This window comes from Lineus longissimus, chromosome 11 (genome assembly GCF_910592395.1).
Source record: "Lineus longissimus chromosome 11, tnLinLong1.2, whole genome shotgun sequence".
NCBI classification, from domain to species: domain Eukaryota; kingdom Metazoa; phylum Nemertea; class Pilidiophora; order Heteronemertea; family Lineidae; genus Lineus; species Lineus longissimus.
The window spans coordinates 14,445,496-14,451,495 of record NC_088318.1 but is presented as its reverse complement, the minus strand read 5'-3'; positions in this window follow the sequence as shown (position 1 = coordinate 14,451,495).

The following is a 6,000-nucleotide window of genomic DNA, read 5'->3' as shown; positions in this document are numbered from 1 at the left end:
CATGTATTGAAACTGCTTCCAATCCATGGCATTTATATTCATTACCAGGTTGATATGATGTTATTTCTATGTTTTGGCAAGTCAGATTTGCAGGAAGTGGTGTTGATTAGTCCGAGACACGCCAGAATCGTGTCAGGCTTTCAACATGCTAATTAGCACAGACAAGCAGTTAATTAGTAATTAACGCGGACGCTGCGACCGTTAGCTCCGTGACTGCAAATGAATTAACGCTAATGCGGGTGAAGAATACGACCATTAGAGCACTATGCCATAAACACTGACTTACTATCAAATGGCCAAAGTGATGGTGACGTGACATTTGTAGGAAATTGCAGGTTTGGGCGGTAATAATTTGCACGAAATGCTCTTTGGAACATGCCTTTAAAACATGTCGTAATTAGTTTTCACCTCAGGATGTAAGCTGAAAACAGCAGGCCGGGACACTTTCGTCGCTTTTTCTGCTGATGTCCCGAGCTTGAGGAGAAGTTGAGGCCAAACAGTCGGGTTGGACATGGCCGATACCCGGGGTCAGATGTGGCTGTTTTGACATGGCATGACTCCTATAGCCAAAGGAAGGAATCGCGCCGTTCCATGGCGATGATGACGATGATGATAACGATGACGACGACGACAACGACAAAGCCAAGTGCATGTAATGATATCGTCCATAGCATTCAAAATCATAATCAATTTGATGTCTACTTTAGCTGTTTAGACTGATAACATGTAGGAATCGGTGCCCAGTAAATAAAAAATTATCGAAAGGATTGAACGAAGTCAAAAATGTCTTTGTGTGGTTTGACAAATCCCAGATGACCCGACAACAGGCTGTTTCATGTGAAGCTCCGTGTCGTACAATGGCCGCCGCGTGTCACACCTGTGTTTCCTTAAACCCTGATAAAACCCCACAGTAATCGCCACCAATTAACTCAATAATACCGCATTATTAATTTTGAAAATTAATTATTCTTATCTCAGTATCCCCACAAAGGACGCAGTTACCAAATTGGCCAATTATTCCTGAGAATATTTTTCCGAATCATCCTCCGACATTGATTTGTTGGTATCGGCTGAACAGCGCCAATCATACGCTAATTCCCGTTGACACTCCGTAATATTTGTATGCGCGGAAGAATGCGAATCGGCGGCGGTAAATCGAGGATGAAACCGCGGAGAATAGCCCGGGTTGCAGAGATTAACACCAGGCAAAGGTGGTGTTCATTGATAATGGCTAAACCGTTTACAAATGTTCCGCGCAAGATAGCGAAAGTAAATGAAAAATGCTATAATCGCGACATGCGTTGAGTGATATATTTTGATGCTTATTATTGTTAGCTGCAGCGACACGAATAAACCGACTCCGGGGTCACATCTCGTGCGTCCATCTGCATAAGTAATCCGATTTATCCCCAAGTTCCATTACCGACTTGTATTATGTCCCGCGTTTGTCACAGCGTCCGCCATTAGTAACACGTTACATAGACTTTTGTGATTTTGGATCGTTTTCGACCTGGTGATAAGCCGGTTGGTTTGGCGAAATTGCGGCGGTGGGACGGAAAAACCGGCGATTAGCGTGTATCTGCTATGGCACATCTGAGGGGGTATGCGTGTAAGCCCCTCCGGTACAGATTACGGGGCACGCCACTTACGAGGCTCCGATTAGCCAAGGTGGTTGTCGCCAGGGTGTGATTTCTGTTTGGTCTTTTTCGAGATTATACGTGATGGCTCTTGCAATAAAGAGATTTGTTGATGCGACTTAGGTATTGGTCGTTTACAAGGCAATTTGCATACCAAAGTAACCTCTAAATGACCAACAAGTAATCTGCCAACTCAATAGGGTGAGATGACATCACGCTATCGTGAATGGTGAGAGATAATCTTCGCCATGCAGTAACTCGCGAATTTTCATTTACAGTCTGTCTTCTACTGGTGGTGCCGATGTAAAGCCATGCTATCTGAAGAACTCTCAAATCCTGTCCCTGCCCCGTATCCAGTTCAGGCCAGCCTATTGGAAGAGGCAGCCGAAATCTCACGAGTGGTATAATGAGTATCGCATTTGGCACAACCATCACAACCAAACGAACGTAAGCGTCCCTTTAATGCGCTGTCCCTCATGAGATGTTCCTTTCATGGGTTCCTTTATGTACATGTATAGTATAGTGACTACTGGCAGACCAAGTTAGCAATGTTTCATCTGAAAATGAGGTAGATTAACCACAATCTTCTTTGCTAATAAAAAAAATGCAGAGCAGAAAAAGCCAGCGTCGTCGTCTTCTGATTCGCTCATTCGGCCATGTTTGCTTCTAAGTGGCGGTATTCCTTTCACCGATGACGTCACTGCCTGAGAAAGCGCCATCTGGTGTTGAAATTGGGATGGCATCCCGAATCAACGAATCGATTTCTCGCTCGGAAATATTGGACGATTAATATTCGATCACACGGCTCAGATGCTTTCAATTAAAACGATTATCTGGGCGGGTATAAGTAATACGGCTCAATACGGGCTCAATACTACTCAAACTAGCGGATAATACGCCAGGATGAGAGCGGGAACATGTGTTAGGTTTGGGGCATGTGTACGAGTTACGGCTTGGAGTCGGAGAACATGGTGTCCTAATGGGTAGGATCCTTGCCTAAGAGGAGACTGACATGTGTACCGGGCTGGTTACTAATGTACCAACACAAAGGAGGACATATTTGGGTTGAAGTGAAGCTGTTGTCGCTGAAGTAGAAGTCAGTTGATAAGTCCCTTGGGGGCAAAGTGACCATGATGAGTCAGTTGTGGACCAAGAAAGTGATGTAGGGGGGCGCGATCTTAGAAACGAGAGGGGTCTTTGGGGCCCTTCCCAGAAAGTATGGGTAACTCAAGTGCCAAATATGCGTTTACTACCAACTTCTGAATTTGAACAGCAATATACCTTAAAATGTTGATCACGTACGTTCCTTAAAGAAAGAAGATAAAACGAACAAATTCGATAATCCACCTGACTTCTTTAGTTAAACCATATACTTTTTGGTGCTTTTTTAGCCTATACCCTGCTTGATTATAAAAATGCCTTTCGTTTCGCACCACTTGCGATGTACCAGATACCCAAGATATATACGTTTTGCAGATACAAACAAGAAGACATACATAGGCCAACCTACCAAGAATGAAAGCGACTTCAGAAATCTCATATAGATGCAGAATCTGTGCCCGTCAGCTTGCGCCGCCTGCCGTGGATAAGTCACGTATATCATAAAGCCGCTCTCCGCTCTGATGGAATATGGGACCAATTTGAGTCGTGTGCGAGGCAATAGACAGACGATTCTATAGATATTTCCAGATGTCAGATGTTTCCGGTAGAAAAGATACCTACAGGTTCATTAAGGGGATGATAAAGAGCTTCAAATCGTCTGCAATATGTTGGGGAGGCTGCCGTTCCCACGCGTCACCAATTAATTGCGGAATTCATCACCTTAAAGAGATTCGGTAACATACCATTCGTCCAATATATATCTGAGATTCAAAATTCTTCCCTTTATTTGTGATTCGGAATTAAAAAAAGGCCGGTAACAAAAACACGTGCCCATATAGACTTTCATTTGATCATCACACTGTATCATAATGTCCCAAATCTGAAAAATAGGGCGTCTACTTCCGTTCAAGATGATCAGGTCCACGGATAGGATGTCCGGGCAACATAGGATTATATTGCATGTACTATGCGCTTTTAATCGCTCTCGACGGTCAAGGCATCTACCATACCATCCGTCAGAGGACACTTTTTCAAGGGGGGCATTTTCTACTTCTACACCGGTTGTAATCTGAACCCACAGTCTTCTCGGACGTAGCATAGATCTTGGGACTTCAGTATACATGCATATGGTTTTCGACTTTACATTGAACTCGTAGTTTCTCGGCTCAATGTTCTCTATTTGCCATGAATCCAACGCACCTCCATCCCAATCGATGAACCCTGTCGCCACGCCAACATGTTCCGATCTATGAAAAACAGATGTTAAGTAGAATTTTATTGCGCACCTTGAATGGCGTAAATCCCGCATTTCAGTTAATGATGTGAATTTCTCTTGTGGGCTCCAAGAACTGGCGGTAGGTCGGCTATGAAATCCCGCACCACACCAAGTCGGGTCTGGTGCCATTTTATATCGCAATTAAATACTAATTTGAAGTTGGTTTGGATAAGTTCTCTACTGAGAAACGGATGGTTCAATAAATGATGAAAGACCGGATCCAGCTTTGGTCTGGTTTATAGCAGACAGAGATGAGAGGCGAATATTCCCCACAGTGTGACATGGTTTGATTCAAATTGAAAACATGCAAGAATGTTACGAATATCTTAAACAACTCCAAAATGATAGCAAAGATCGACATCTAATTTAGATAGAAACTCTTGTTACTTTAGCAATATTTCAATCTTTAAATATTTGAGCACTTGTTACATTTTTGATAACACTCAGACTGCTGACCACGAGAGCTCCTTCTGATGATCTGCCTTGAAATTGCTTTTCGGAGTTCATCAAAAGCGCTGTCGAGCCCTCCTCCCTCCGCCTTGCGGATACCCGGTTCCGTTATGTTAGACCGCAGAAAATGTTCGCCATGGAGTCCTTGCCATGGAGTCATTAGTGATTTTGTTGAAAGGTCCCCGTTACATTTGTGAATCCCAATCGATCATGTTAATGTGATGTGTACAGGATAAGTAAAGGTGAACATTCCTTCTGTGCAATATTTTAGGTAAAGCATCCTGTTCTTGGCGGTGTGGTGATGTTTATTTCTGCAAAGTCTAGATCTGACCCATGTTTCTATCCTGTTAAGTATTGCTCAGATGTATGGGCGAACTCATAAAAAAGATAATATCATCCTCGTAAACAAGTTATCTATGATTTTCACATATGTATTACGTGTACTTGTGAGGGAAGTCCTATTTGCTGAAAGGAGCTCATACTTGTATATTAACTCAGCGTCAGCATTAACTGAGAATGTTACATTCATAAGTCACAGCCACCAGAACAAGAAATATTCACAGAATGCTTTTCAACTTTTGGATAAAGGACTCAACGCTATCTAATAGCATACCGTGAGTTCAACCACCATAGAAGCAGCATGGTCGGATCCCCACCAAGGGGCATATTCCCTTGATTTCCCTCTGTTATGTCTGATAATTACCGCCTCTACAAACACTTAATATCCTGCGAGACAAGGTCAAACAAACGTACCATAACCTCATCTCTTTGTTAATGCTTCAGAACCCGATTCACCCTCTCAACTTCGCCCCGATTCGTACTTCATCTTACCCGCTCGGGAAATACCGTAGGCGGCTCCTCATAGAAGTATTTCTTCAATTCCGTATTCTAAATATGGACTTTGCTCGGTTTGATCTACCTGACACTGTCGCCTGTGATAATATTTACATATCTTCTTGACTCTTCTACTCCGGTGACGCGCCCTTTCAAAATGGCCGCAATCATTTGCTGACAATATTCGAAGTATATGTATTGCATTCGCTGGTGTGGATCATCTTTTTTGTTAGAAATATTTCTTTCTTTCAGTTCGAAATCACTCGCTTCACGATGTGAATGAACTGTTTGATGTTGCCGCTTTGGTCATCAACAAAAACCCAAACAACAGATTCTGTCAGTTGTCTCAAAATTTCTGAGAGTAATGCCGACTTCTCAGCGCCAACTGTCATATACACTGCTGAGACGACTTATGATTTAAGGTAAAGTGTGGTAATCAACATCCAAGACTGGTACTTGTCAAAACGGTCATCAACAACTTCCGGTTTGAAGCAGACGATTCAAAATCTCGTTCCCCGATCAATTTGCCTCCGTACTTCCTCATTTCATTGCGTCAGTCAACACTCTGTGTTATTCTGATAAACAAACCCTCTCATATATTTGCGACGTCCCTACGAATGGTTCGGCGTCGACTCTCGCAGCCCGGAGCCAGAAAACAGAGCTTAACATGGCCAATATTGCGATCGTCAGTTCGGCCCGAGG